This window comes from Rhipicephalus microplus, unplaced genomic scaffold (genome assembly GCF_043290135.1).
Source record: "Rhipicephalus microplus isolate Deutch F79 unplaced genomic scaffold, USDA_Rmic scaffold_13, whole genome shotgun sequence".
NCBI classification, from domain to species: domain Eukaryota; kingdom Metazoa; phylum Arthropoda; class Arachnida; order Ixodida; family Ixodidae; genus Rhipicephalus; species Rhipicephalus microplus.
Window position 1 is genome coordinate 31,128,606 of NW_027464586.1, and position 13,839 is coordinate 31,142,444.

The window sequence follows — 13,839 nt, forward strand, 5'->3', positions numbered from 1 at the left end:
ACACTTGCAGAGGTACAGGCCGACGTGGTCATGCATAAGCATGCGTGTGTGCAGACGCCCACAGACAGTTTTTTCCGGTGATCGGACCAATAAAAATTACTTTTTTTAGTGAGTTTATTTTTTCGGACTCCCGATGATTCCAACTTTCTGGCGGTTTCCGTCGAGTCCGAATAAATGGTGGGCGACTGTACAGGCCAAAGAAGTCATAGGCCCGGAAGGTAGCAGGTTAGTGAGGCTGAGTAAACCTGGTGAATAAATCGTCAATGAAGTCAGCCCGATGGAAACAGTTTTGCACACATGTAACCGTCACCACGACCCACAAAGCCTTCATCATCTCCACAGCTTAATACAGGGACACCCGAAGCTGCAAGTTAGCTGCCAGGCGAACAAAAGATATGTGCAAGGGCTTAACAGCGTGGCACCTACCTTAAACACACAGATTACGCCCAAGCCAAGCAGTTACACTTTCGGTGTTATCTTTTGTTTTTTTTTTTTTGAAAGGTAGAAGAAAGTGTGGAAGGGCTCCCATCCGCCGTCTTGATCACACACATGCAGAACAGCAAGCAAGATGTACACGCGTTATGTAGAAGCCAGCACGAGTTGAACTGCTCTGGGCTTGTTTTTAGTTCGGAAACGAAACTTCTGAATGCGAGCTAGTGTAGTTTTGCTGCTTGGGGGCCACGGAGTGCGGATGCACAATGTACCAGCTCTGCATTTTTTGTATGATTATCGACATGATATAAAAGTTCTTGGCTTCATTTTTCACACCAGTGGACGACGGAAGTTTTGGAGATCAACTACAGTGTTTTCAGGATCACTACGTCAACGCGGTAGCTAAGCTGAGCAGACCCAAACTAGACACCAGTGTCTCCACTGCCGCGGCGGTGTGGCTCTGCCGAACGCGCTGTCGGAGCTATTCGAGGCCCCTCGCTCATCTTCGGAGGCTCGATTGATGCTGAAATGGAAGTCGTGAGTGTGGACAAGGAAAGTTTATCATGGGAAAAGTTTGAAAGAGAGTCAGGCTGGTGCGAAGTGCAAAAACGCGCCAAGACACAGGTCGACTGGGAAACCTACTCGGCGAGAAATACGCAGCAAGAGACGCCCTTTGTAGAAAAGGCACTAGGAAACAAGTGGGAGAATGAGCAGAACACTCGAAAAATCATCAAAATGAGTTGGCTGCCCAATCTGCCGACGTAAAATTATAAGACCACAGTACGTCCGCGCGGCGGGCCTCACGTCTCAGAGTATAGGATGGATCACATGTATTGCTGCCTGCGCAACGCTGCGGGGGTTCGCCGGGAGATGGCTGTGGAACACAGTATGTGTATCAACAACACGCAGAACATACTCATCATCAGTACACCATACAAGGATCTAGCCCGACAATATGGAGCCATTACCAAATTATGAATAGGTTAGCAGGAAATTGAAACCTGTGCTTACAGGGTAGCCCCGGAGAACACATCAAAGGGTCTGATTCAAAGGGTGTCTAACGAGGAGAGCCCAGAAAACATCTTAACCTGTTAGTTCACCCCACGTAGCTCAGGAGTCCTTATGTGAATAGGATGGGAAACACGAACAATATTATTGTGCTGCTTGAGGGACTTCGCGTTCCAAGGTATGTGAGGTATGGAGCAATGCTCGTTAAGTGCACGCTCTACAGGAAACACTGCGATTTCTGCAGGGGATGTGGAAGCAAGAATCCAGCACAAAATTACAGTTGTAAGTGGGAATGCCAGTTATGTGGCAAAGATCACCCCACTGGAGACAAGAGATGTAAGGCAAGGTACAAGATACCATACCTGGTTAGAATACATTGCTGGGAATGGACAAGGTGAGACAAGGAGGAGGCACAGGCAGTGTGCATTTAAGCTTGCTACCAGTACAAGGGTGTTGGCATATGCTACAACAACGACGACAACACAACTAGCCAGCAGTCGGACAAGGACACTAACAAGCAAAAAAGTGCCAACGGCCTAGCATGACACCACTCCGCATCCTTCCCAAAGCTTACTGGGGAAGAGTCAAAGACAGTCTGGGTCCTTGTCGAAAACCAGATCAAGATCAAGGCCGAGGTCCCACTCGAGAGCCACCAGAGGGAGGTTCAGCGCATAAGTGAGCTTTGCAAGTGTGGTCTCCGGCACTGCCTCTCAAACTAATGTTATGAGGTCTACCTTAGAAGAGGAAATTGTGCAGATTAAAAAGTGTTGGAACAGATTACTAGAGAGAACCTAACGCTTGAAGAAGAGATTAAGCAACTAAAAGAAGAAAATGCGAAGCTTCAGGAAGTGAGGAACGTGGGTAAGATGACTAACACTCCCTCTGTTAGTAGAATACCAACGCCTAATTGAGCTCCAACATCTGTTCCCGCACAAATGAACGGGGAGTCACCGCCACTCAAAAGGAGGCTACAAGAACAAGCAGAAGGAGCCAGCAACTTTTCTATCAGTGCAGTAAGAGAATGTTTAAAGAAATGTTTCATGAACTGCAAAACTTTATTACATGCATGTACGTAGAGGTAAAGCAATGATTTGACGCACTCGAGCACAGGGTATCGGCGATAGAGAGCACGCTGAAGGACGTTGGTCGTCTGTGGCGGGGCCCGTTAAATCTAAATCGTGTAGCAGAACACCCACAGCAGAAGCCAGCAAGGTCACCGGGGAGGATCTCATAAACAAAGATGGCACCTTGTAATCAGTACAATATTTGGCATTGGAATTTCCGCAGTAACCGTAGGAAATGGGGGAAACTTGCAGCAATTCGTGATAAAAAGGGAGGCGCCAGATGTCATCACCCTGCAGGAGAATCTTGAGACAACAAAGTTATCGGGGTACAAGTCGTATAGTACTTCTCGTGAGAAGGGGACTGTCACAACTCTAGTGCACAGAAATCTCACGGCTGTGGAGCATGATAAGGGAATGCACAGTGTCAGCGATGTGCGAATGAATGTAGTCAAGGCAAGGTTCAAATTCTAAGAAAAACTGTATTGTGCTAAGTTACAGGTGAATCGGCAGCGGTTACATGTATAAGGAAACTGGACTCGGTGCAGGAGCTCGATCGGCTACGTCCGACGCCACTCGCGTCTCGGCTCGCTCTCCTCTCTCTGGCGATGCGTTGCTATGCGGTCCCGGCTCAAAGGTTCACATTTGTTTTTTTTGAATGTTCGTTGAACCAATGGGCCACCGCGTCGAGTGGACGCGCTCAGGGCTCGGAGTCCACGTTAACGCAGTGCAGCGTTTCCCGAGCAAGCACGGAGACGCTACCGGAGAAGGAGGCGCTGCCGGAGGATAAGACGCTGCCGGAGAATTCAGCTGTGCGAACTCGAGTGCCGCTGACACGGCCCTCCTGAAAATTGCGCCTGTCCTCAGGCGTGCGTGTCGTTAGATGGCGATGGTTCCGTAACTTCTAGGAGCGGCTCCTTATATCTACGAAGCTACTCCACGTTGACAATTTTTTGGTTGATCATGCCCGGTGTGTGGGGTACTCTTTAGATCTCGGCCCTGTTTCTCCGACGAGGGCCGTTATCTTGAACGGACCTTCATAGCGAGGGTCTAATGTGCCTCGAGCGCTCAGCTCAAGCAGGACGAGGTCCCCCGTTATGAACCTCGGAGTTTGCCGCTTCTTGTCGTATCAGAGCGTTGTTTTGCGCTGACTCTGCAGTAGCCTCTCCCTTGTCTCCGCACGTCCCCTTGCCAAGTCGTGCAGTCTATGAGACTCGTCGATGTCTCCCTCGACTGCGGCGAGGTTGAGCTCTCCTGGCAGTTTTGGGTCGTAGCCGTGCATGAGTCGAAATGGGCTGTGGCCACTGTGACGATGCTTCGTGGCGTTGATTGCTAGCGTTGCTCAGGGTAGTTCCTTCTGCCATTTGTCCTTGTTGTTTAGCATTTTACGTAGCACCTGTTTCAATGTTCCTACCATTCGCTCAATCAGTCCGTTTGATTGTGGCCAGTACGGTGGGGAGTTCTGATGAGCAATTCCCAGTCTGTGATGGAATTGGTTGGTTTTCTTGTTCACGAATCCCTTGGCTTGGTCCGTAATAATGACGCTGGGAACTCCAAATCGAGGAATCCACCGGTTTGTCATGAAGTCAAGGTAGTGCGTCGACGAAGTGCTCGGTACGGTCACAGCGTCCATGTATCTCGTGGCGTGGTCGATACACACGAGGATGTGGTCTCCCTTCTCGTTTAGCGGACCCATGTGATCGAGGGATATCACCGCGTTTGGCTCAGTAGGAATATCGCGTGGGATGAGGCAACCTTCATTCCGTGTCGTGCGGGCGTTGATAGTCTGGCACGTGTGGCAGGAGTCAACATACTCGCTTATGTCCTTTCTCATTGATGGCCACCAGTACTTTCGCTGCGTCAGGTCTCTTGTCTCCTCGACGCCTAGGTGGCCATTGTTGTCGTGGAAAACGATCATCACACTGCTTAGGAGGGCAGCGGGAATGATCACCCTCCGACGAACTCGTTCTCCCTCGAGAGATTTCTTCACCAGTATGTCGTTTTCGATCTCGTAGTCTGAAGATTTGTGCTTGGCCTCCTCCCGAAATCTTTTGCAGTCAGTATCCCTCTCCTGAAACTCGCGTAGGCGACTGTGTTTGCCGACCACTACTGCATAGCAGTGGAGGCCTCGGGTCGAAACGCCCTGGTCGAAAGCCTCTGCAGGTTCCGACTGCCTCGAGAGTGCGTCAGCAGCGGAGTTCTGGCGTCCTGGCTTGTGCTTGACGTCGAAGGTGTACTCTGCTAAGTCGAGCGTCCACCTCGCAAATCTGCGGTTGCTGGCTCCCTTCTGGATGAGTGAGGTATGACAAGCTGAAGTTGTCCGTGAACACTGTAAAACGAGGGCCTCCTCTCAGGTAGACCGAAAACTTCTCAGTGATTGCCCAGTGGAGCGCCATGCACTCGAGCATATTAGAGTGTAGACCACGATCGTGCTCGTTTAGTGATCTGCTTGCGTACTCTATGATTCGCTCGTTTCCGTCTTGAGTTTGAGAAAGCACCGCGCCCAGCCCGGTTTGCGAAGCGTCGACGTGAACGTTAGTCGGGCAGTCTGGGCGGAAGCTCGCCGAAATCGGCGGGTTCTTCAAGGCGTGTTTTATGGCGTTGACGGTTGCTTCATGAGCGTCAGTCCATACGAATGGAACGTCCTTCGCCACAAGGTGCCGTAGCTTGTGCGTGACCTTTGCAAACTCCGGTATGAACTTTCGGTAGTGGTTAGCGAACTGCAGAAAGGAGTACAGCTTCTTTGCATTGCGATGCGGCTCGAACTTCTCGACAGCGGCAACTCTGGATTCGTCCAGTGTTCGTCCTTCGGCGAAGATCACGTAACCCAGGAAAGATACTCTGTCTTGAATCAACTGGCATTTCCGGAGATCCATCTTCAAGCCGTTGATCACGACTCTCCTGAGTGCTTCGTTCAGCAAATCCAAAGCCACCCTCGCTGTTGTGGCTCCCTGCCCGACATCGTCCATGTACGTAGCTGTCCTAGGTAAGCCATCGAACGTGCGACGCATGACTCTTTGCATGGTCTGAGGGGCCTTGCAAAACCCAAAGGCCATTCGAAGGTATTCGTACTTTCCGTCTGGAGTGACGAATGCGGTCTTGTGTACGTCGTCCGGCTTCATTCGTATAGTCAGAATTGGCATCTTCACGTCCAACACAGTGAAGTAAGCCGATCCGTCACGCATGACATTGTCAATAACGTCTTCCATGACGGGCATTGGATAAGAAGGGTTGATGGTTTTCTCGTTGAGCTTGCGATAGTCGTGTACCGTTCGTGGAGTCGTCGGGTGGTGCGGTTGGTCGACGACTATCGTTGGAGCACCGTACTCGCTTTCGCTCGGCCTTATGATGCCCTTGGAGAGGTAGTCATTCACCTGTTCTCGGATGAACTCGCGATCAGCCGGTGAGCACCTGTACGGCCTCGATGGCACTGGTATATTGTCTCTGAGTTCGATGCTGTGTTCGGTGTGAGGACACATGCCCAAAATGTCGCCTTTGGAAGTGAACGCTTGGTGATGCCTTAACAGAATTGCGTGAAGTTGTTCCCTCTCTGCCTCGGTGGCATCCTTCGTTATCTTCCTTGTGGCGTCTTCGACTAGACTCGTGAAGTTTTCGTCGGGTGCGGGACATTTCGTGTTGAGACGCACGTACCCTTCGTTTTTGGAAACACTCTCGTCCGATTGCCGGCAGAACGTCGCAATAAGCGTTTCCCCGGTGCGGTGTGGTGTGCCTTGTTTCAGGGGTGGCACTTCGGACAATGAGAATTTTCCGGAGGGCTCGACTGGAACGAAAGTCACATCGTTCGACGTGTGAAACGTTACGTCGACGTTCGCGACTCGTCGCCAGTCTGATCCCAGAATCAGGTCGATGCCGCTGGGCAGTTGCGTTACCGCGACGTCTTCGAGTCGCACATTCGTGGTGCCCAGTGTCACATCAAGCGTTGCAGCGAGAGTTGGGCATATGCTGCGGTTGAGAACTTCAATGTTCTCGCGCGATACCCATGCGTGCGTGGGAATGTCGTCCGTCAAGGCATTGGCACTCATGATGAATAAGTTGGCACCACTGTCAATGCACACACGGACGGGTCGGTTGTTAGCATTACGGGACACTATTGGTAATGTGCCGCCCGTCGAATGCAAAAAACAGTTCGCTTGCCTAGGTGGCGTAGTCCCTGTTTCGTGGCTCCTATTGTCCCTCTTCGCTCGTTTCTCGTCCGCTCTGATCGTTGCTGGCGTTTTCGGCTTTCTACAATCACGGGACAGGTGACCGATGTCGCCGCAGTTGAAGCACGAACGAGCAGAGATGGGCCGCGGGTGTGGAGCTCCCAAGAAATCGCTGCGCGGGTTGGCCTTCGGCAAGTTGGCAGAGCTGCTGGCTGGCACCCACTGGTTCGAACCCTGACCACGGCTCGCTGTAGACGATGACGGTTTCTTGTCGTTCTCGGCACACACGGTCGTGCGACGCCTCGCGTCGAGCAAAGCCGCTCTGTCAATGAGTTCGGTTACTGTGCCACACAGCTGCGCTGCGAGTGGGTTGGCCCATGTGTCGTCCTCGATGCCGCTGAGAATGAGGGAAATTCGTTCTACCTCTGCTAAACGGTACGGCGCCTTGTTCAGAATTGCGTTCTTCGAGCACATGTACTCGACGATGGTCTCGTGGCTCTGAAGGCGTCGCTTCGTCTGCAGTTCGAGGAACTCCTGCATTGTCAGCTTTCGTTTGAATCGGAGAATGAGCGCTTCCTTCCATTGCTCCCAGGTGTCATACTGTGAGCCGTAGGTGCTGTGCCAATCCTTGGCAGATCCCGTCAAGCGGCTTGCTGCTGTCACCAACGTCAGCGATGGCGTCCAGTGGGCGAGCGCTGCGATTCTCTCCACTTGCGTAATCCATTCGTGAGCACTTTGTTGCGGCGTCCCATCGAACGAGGGGATTGAGGATGACGTGTCGCTTGTGGAATGAATCTGGATCGGGCTCGTCGTCGGTGGACCTCTCGACAGCGTGTTGGCGAGCAGGGCTTGTGTGTTCACGAGCGCGGCGAGGATCTGGGCCATGGAAGGTTCTCCCTCGTGCGTTGAAACAGTCGGCGCGGCGAGGCGTGCCGCGTCTTGGTTGGTGCCTTTGTTCAGTGACGGTGGCCGCGTCGAACCCGAGGACATCGTTATGTCAACAGGGACGGAATGGTGCAGCCCGATGGTTGAAGTCGTCACCCGTTCCGTTGGCAGTGAAGCATTCTGATGGGCTTCGTGCAATGTCTCGCGTTCACTCGTGGTCGCACGGTTAAGCTGGGCTCGCAGGCTGCTCAGTTCAGCGCAAAGCCTCGCGTTGTCGGCGGACAGTGCCTGCAGGTGCGCCTGTCTGTCGTCGTCGTAGGCAGCTTGGTCCTTGGTTGACGAGTCCGTCGGCTCTAGGGCTTGGCGAGTGATGTTGTCGCGGATGATTCTTGCGATGAGCTCGTCCTTTCGTCCGGAGCACCGTAAACCTCGTGCTCTCAGCTCGTCGACGAGTTGCTTTTTCGTTGCATTGGCCATCGTGCTGTGGTCGAGGGTCGCGAACACGCTTTCGACGATGATTGTTTCGGAGTCCCGAGACGATGTACGGCGTGGCGTCGCTTCTTCTCGTGGCGTCGTTTCCTCCTCCGCATGCAGCTCGGTCGGTTCACATCCTGTCGGCTGTGCCATGTCAGCGATGTCCGAATGAATGTAGTCAAGGCAAGGTTCAAATTCTAAGAAAAACTGTATTGTGCTAAGTTACAGGTGAATCGGCAGCGGTTACATGTATAAGGAAACTGGACTCGGTGCAGGAGCTCGATCGGCTACGTCCGACGCCACTCGCGTCTCGGCTCGCTCTCCTCTCTCTGGCGATGCGTTGCTATGCGGTCCCGGCTCGAAGGTTCACTTTTGTTTTTTGAATGTTCGTTGAACCAATGGGCAACCGCGTCGAGTGGACGCGCTCGGGGCTCGGAGTCCACGTTAACGCAGTGCAGCGTTTCCCGAGCAAGCACGGAGACGCTACCGGAGAAGGAGGCGCTGCCGGAGGATGAGACGCTGCCGGAGAATTCAGCTGTGCGAATTCGAGTGCCGCTGACACACAGCATCGGCTACATCCTTATATAAATGATACCCTCTCGTGAGAGAGAAGGAAGCTTCTGTGCTTAAGATTTATAGCCCACCCCGCAGAAGCTCAAGTTCTCTCCATTTTTCCGCAAAGCGTTGAGCATAGCGGAGAGACCGGCTCTCATCATAGTCGTCCGAAACCGGCGACTTTAAAGGGGCAATACTTTTTGAGCATGGTGAGAAGACGCTGCCGATCGGTAGAAGAGGCTCCTGAGAACACGTGAGCCCAATGTTATATGCTGCACGTGGCCTAGAATTCACAATAAATTATCAAAGTCAGCTAAAGATTGCTTTCTCTTCCCTCGACAAATGATGGAATATGTTCAAAAATCACTCTTAGAGCCCATCTATCAGCCATTGCTGATTTGAACATGGTGCGCTTGGTCGTTACAGAGATCATCGCAGGAGATCGTGATTTGTCCACGCATGTGATTACACTGAAAAAGTCGCGTGTTCTATGAAAAAAAAAGATGGTCAAGGTCAAGAGGCACATGTGACCTGTTTTCTTTCCATCCCTCCCTGCTTACCGCACATGGCTTGGGGATACAATATTGAAAATATAAAGTGACGCAACTTAAGAGCAGATGCTCAACACGAGGGCCTTACACTGATAACGAATCCTGAGGCGCCCACAGGAATAGGCAACAGCGTTAGTAATGCATGACACCGGACCTAACGTTTACAAAGAATGTAGCAGCCTCGCGATAGGTAAACAGGCAGCAGAATTTCGGCAGCGATCATTATATCATAGTTTCAACAATGCATGCAGGCCCTCAAAAAAAAATAAAGGCAGAAAACTAGCACGTGTAAAATGGGACTACTCGCACAAGATTTGAGAGGAGAATGTGGTGGATACCATACTAGATATAGAAAAATGGGTGGAGAAGCTCCAACAAAGTGTCAAGAAAGCCTCCTAAATTGTTGCCGAAGAAACGTACATGGTGATGGACAGCAAAGTGTTGCATCTGTGGGAGGCAAAGAATAGCATCCAAAAGCGTGGGAAAAGGCAACAACACAATGGTAATTTAAGAAAGTAGCTCCATTAGACAAGGAGACTGAAGTTCATGCGAATTGACTGACCCAATAACAGTGGGAAGCCACACGTAGCTCAATGGATGGAGAAATGAAGATGTCTGAGACTTGGAACATTCTCCGAAGTCTTCTAGACCTGCAAAGTACAAGGACTGCACAGAAGCATAAGCTGCAACAAGTAATCGTAGCTATGCAGGAACAGAGAAGGAGCTCTTCCACGAACTACGAAAAAAGTACTTTGCATACACGGCAGGAGAACTATTTCTTGGGTACAAGGGGCAAGACAACCTTATACTCTATGCTAGTATAACAGATGCCGAGGTTGGATATGAGCTCGCTCGACTAAACCAGAGGTATGCTTCATAGCAAAATGCTCAGAAACTTGAATGACGAATTCATTAAGGCCGTCATTGATTATGTGAATAAGTGTTGGGAGAGTGGAACCATTTCAGGTCAATCGAAGACTGCTCAGGTCATTATGATTTTGAAGCCGGGAAAGAAAGCACAGTTGTGTAACCTTAGACCGATTTCACTGACTTCATGCATAGGCAAACTGATGGAGCATGTCATCTTTACGCGCCTCACTACTTATATGGAGGAGAACAGGCTCTTCCCACCTACTGTGATCGGTTTCAGACCAAAATTATTAATGCAGGACCTCATCTTGCACTTGAAGCAGCAAATACTCGACGTGGGGACCCTATCCTTAGATTCTAAGGTTATCCTCCACCTTGATCTCACTAAGGCCTTCGATACCATTATATAAGGGAATCTTTAGGGACTGGGGATTGGACAGCACACCTCCGCATATGTGAGAAACTTCCTATCCAACTGCACTGCAAGAACTGCGATAGGAGAGGCAAGGTCTGAAGAGACTGAATTTGGCAGTAGAGGGATGCCACAGGGTTCTGTGCTGTCTCCCCTGTTATTTAATGTGGTGATGATTGGCCTACCCGCAAAGCTTGACCAGACCAGATCGAGGGCCTAAGACATAGGGTATGGAGATGGCATCACCCTCTGGGTGACGGTTGGGAATGACAGCAACATTGAAAACATATTGCAGGAGGCTGTTGACACTGTAGAGAGATATGCAGAAGGTAAGGGGTTAAAATGTTCTCTCGAAAATTAGTAAGTGCTAATTTATAGGCCCAAAGTAGGGCAAGCATATTTTGGGCGGAATAGGTGTCAAGAACTCCGTGCAACATGGGGTTCGAAAATACATTCCGTGGGTGGCAAGGGGACATATATCGTAGTGCCTCCATTACTTAGACATATTCATTGCCACGCTAGAAGGATGGAAAGGATGAAAACGCTACATAAAACGTTCAGCATATGTATTTGCAGCAGAATGCGAAAATGGCCGAAACATGGTGATCGCATCTACGAATATTCAAGGGTACTCCAATGTCAGTGGCAGTTAAGAGGTTTAAATAAATCTTGCTTTCACCTCCTTGAATGGCAGTGTACGTACAGATAGTGCAGTGGTGGCGCGCGCTGACAAGCTGCTTCAAGAAAACTTTGCTGTGGGCGAGCTACACTTTGACAAGAGGTACAGTATGGTCCACTGGTAAAGGGAACACTCAAATGTGCACCATATATTTCTGGCCCTCTAAGAGCGAGTGGATTAAGAAACAGTCTTCATAGAAGTCAATGTTTTGTCAAGAGGAGTTGGAACTTTTAACCACCAGTAGTCCTATAGATATCTAAGCGGCTATGATTCTGTAAGGTAGCGAAACCTAAACGTGCTGCTCGCGTAGGTGTTCCCTTTAACAGTGGACCTGTCTGTACATCTCCCGGCACTTCAACCTCACTGTGAACAGCGAAATTGTTCGCATCGAAAGGCCTAGGTTCATAGGCATGCTTGCCTTCAAGGGGGGGGGGGGGCGGCAAAGGTTTATCGCAGGTGCCCCCCCCCCCCTATTAATGCAGTGTGTGAGGCAGATTCTGCACCCCTCTTATAGATGACTAAAAGAGTGCCCTGCCGCCTAGTCAATGTATAGAGCAGATTTAGCGCCCCTCTGGGGAGGGGAGAGGGCGCCCACCCTTTTCCTCCGCACGCCTATAGGTAGGCCTTTCGGAGAAGCTCTTCGTATTTGCGCACGCCCTTGAAATCTCTTTTTTAAAGTGGTTTAGCTAAAACGAGCTTCACAGTGACAGCTTCAAAAAGCTTGTTTTCTGATTGAAAAAAAATGTCACACTCGGGTGCGCACAACATGGCCCGAGCCTTACCAATTAGGCGAACAAGTTTTTTTCTGCTCACCCATTTGCCTAACAAAAGCACTCCATAAGGAGCGAGCATCTTCCCGTGTAAAGAAGAAGTACCTAATGCTCGGGCGTGTTACCTAGGTTCTCAGCCCAAGGGAAACGACGTTCTATGGGTGCTTGTGAACTAAAATACTTTTTTGGGGGGGTGGGGGATAAAAAAAGACGTGCAACCAATAATTAAGAATGCGTTGTTATAAACAGATAATGATTCACTATACTCGGAAATGCATTGGAAAACCAGTGTGCAGAAAATAAAAGATTTTTATTCAGATACCGCTCGTAATTCTCGTCTCTGAGTTTGACGTTACGAATGATGGGGCTTTAGTTACAGATTAGTGCTTGGGAAAATGATGGTTAACCATGGAAGGTGTTGCAAGCAATGGCTCACAAATGAGTTCATCGTTCCGCTCTTCTACCACTTCACATCGATAAAATGTTTCAGTGCCGTCACGTGCTCACTTTCGGCACCTTGTCGATATTTCAGTTCAGTCGCGCACCCCTGTAGGTATCCTGTTATTCCAGAAGCTAATTAACCTTTTTTTCTCGGTCACCATTTGAAACTAATCCTGGAGCAACAAAATATATTTTAAATGTTCGACATTGCTTGCGCGCGTGATTGATTCCCGTTTCTGCGCAGCGCATCGCCGCCTTGGGTGACGTATGGATGGATGGATGAATGTATCTGGCTGTGCCCTTTAGATCGGGCGGTGGCTCACACCACCTAGCCATAAAGTTAAGTACTATCACTGTGTGTTTAAGGACTGAATTTCACTCGCGCCTCGATTGCTGCCACCAGTCAGTTAGCCTCCTCCTGGTTATTTCTACCCGTTTAAAGTCTATTTTGCCTTCACTGTCCTTAAACCCCAATGCTTTGAAAAATTTGGCGCCATTATCTTGGACTATAGGGTGGAGCCCTTTACAAAATATTATCAAATGTTTAGCCACTTCCTCCTTCTCTCCGAACACACTGCATACCGTATCTGTGCCGTCGTATTTTGCTCGGTACGTCTTGGTCTGCAATACTTCCGTTCTAGCCTCGAATAGCCGAGAACTACCCCGAGAATTATCGTAGATCTTTTCTCTTGCAATTTCCTGCTGAAAAGTTCATTAGGTCTCCAGTGATGATTTCGTAAGCATTCCCATCTTTTACATGTCCCTCTCCGTTTCCTTCACCTTTTTCTTTACCGATGTTTTCTTTTGGCTTGGTATTCTGCTGTTGTCTAAGTACTTGCTTGACAATTTTCTAGTTCATTTCCTCTATTTAGTATCGACAGTCTTCATGTACAAGTAACTGAAAATTTTTCTAGCCCAACCCTCCTTTCCCATTTTTCTTAATCGCTCCTCGAATTCTATCTTGCTGCTAGCTTCCCTGCACTCAGAACGATTTCCATCCCATGTCTCCCTGTACCCCCTGATTTGGGGTATTCCCATGTGCTCCCAAAGCAAGTCTACCTATGCCACGTTGTTTAATTTCCAATTTTGCTTGAGCTCCTGATTTCATGCACACGACCACATTGCCGAACGTCAAACCCTGGACTATGACACCTTTCCAAACCCCTCTCACAACGTCATACCAATTGTAGTTCCACAGTGCCCTATTTTTTATTACATCTGTATTCCTGGTTTTCTTAGTCATTAGTGACTACGTATTTTTCGTGCTCCCTTAGATATACCCCGTTATTTATCCATGTGCCCATGTATTTGTATTTATCCACTATTTCTAGCGTGACTTCCTGTATAGTCAAGAGTCCGACGGAATCCTTTCTGGTCGGGGACAAACATAGTGCAAAATAACAAAAACAAAAACGCCGACCAAGGTGAAATACACAAAATTTAAAAAGATGTTTCGGCTCTGCACACGGGAGCCTTGTTCACAGGGACCACAAATGGCGTAGTGCACTCTTCTTATGCATGTTTCATCAGGTGTTGCA